General features: G+C 23.0%; 2 protein-coding genes across 2 annotated transcripts in view; both read left to right on the forward strand.

The window, feature by feature from the left end:
• LOC117168565 (cleft lip and palate transmembrane protein 1-like protein) overlaps window positions 1-1,328 on the forward strand; it is a 69,282-nt gene that overhangs the window by 29,505 nt on the left and 38,449 nt on the right. The gene's annotated exons all lie outside the window — the stretch shown is intronic.
• LOC117168564 overlaps window positions 1-1,328 on the forward strand; it is a 15,346-nt gene that overhangs the window by 2,927 nt on the left and 11,091 nt on the right. The window lies entirely within an intron of this gene.

Genomic DNA, 1,328 nt, shown 5'->3' on the forward strand with positions numbered 1-1,328 from the left:
TTTTATTTACAAAAAAAGTTCTTAGGTTCAAAAAAACATTCAGTGAACGGAAAAAGTGAGGTCGGTAATATAGGTATTTAGCTGTGTCACATGCCCTTAAGTCCTTTTGATTTGAATTTAATATTAGCATGTACCTAAATTAATTTTATTTCAAAGAATGTGTGCAAACATTTTTCTAGAAATCCAAATTTTTGTGGGAAATTTCTATTTTCGGATTGAAAAATCAATTAGTTGGTTAAAAGTTGAACTATTATTTAAAAATTCATTCTTTGGTTGATCGTATATCAATTTGGTTGACAGTGTAAATATTTTGCTGATAATTCATATTTATGGGTTGAAAGTTGTAATGCTTTGGAGAAAATTCATTTTTTCAGCTTCAAAATTAAATATTTGACTAAAAAATGCAAATATTTGGTTGAAAATGAACTTTTTTATTGAAAATTTTTACTTTCAAGTTGAAAATTCATATTCGTCTTGTTAGGTTCAAAATTCATCAATTTGGTTGAAAATTAACTTTTTTGTTCAAAATTTCTATTTTCGGGTTGAAAATTCAACTATTTTGTTAAAAGTTAAAATACTATGTTAAAAATTATTTTTTTTGGAAAATTTTACTATTTTGTTAAGAATTCCAATAATTTGTTGAAAATGATCTTGTGTGTTATAATTTCATATTTCTGAATTAAAAATTCAAACCCGTCTTTTTTGGTTAAAAATTCAGCAAATTTAACTATTTGCTTAAAAATTCAAATAATTTATTGAAAATTAATTTTTTGGTAGAAAATTCATATTTACGAGTTGAAAATTCAACAGCTTGTTTAAAAGTTTAACACCTTTGTTAAAAATTCATTTTTTTGTTTGTTGAAGATATGCAATTTCATTTGAAAATGCACTCTTTGGTCACAAATTCATCTCATTTGGTAGAAAATTAATCTTCTATTATAGGAGCTTAAATCCTGTCGACTTGAATTTAATATTAGAATCTGTACCTAAATTAATTTTATTTCAAAGAATTTATGCAACTATTTTGTTAAAAAAGCAAATAATTTGTTTAAAATTATCTTTTTTGTTGAAATTTCATATTTTTAGGTTGAAAATTAAACTGTTCAATATTACATTCATCTTTTAAGGTTCAAAATTCACCAATTTGCAAGGTTATTTAACTATTTGCTTGCAAATTCAAATCGTTTATTGAAAATTAACTTTTTGATTGAAAATTCATATTTTTCAGTTTAAAATTAAACAATTTGTTTGCCACTTTTTTCTTTCTTGACTGAAAAATTTTTTTTGGTCGAAAATTTAACTATTTTCTTTCAAATTCATCTTTTTGG

This window comes from Belonocnema kinseyi, chromosome 2 (genome assembly GCF_010883055.1).
Source record: "Belonocnema kinseyi isolate 2016_QV_RU_SX_M_011 chromosome 2, B_treatae_v1, whole genome shotgun sequence".
NCBI classification, from domain to species: domain Eukaryota; kingdom Metazoa; phylum Arthropoda; class Insecta; order Hymenoptera; family Cynipidae; genus Belonocnema; species Belonocnema kinseyi.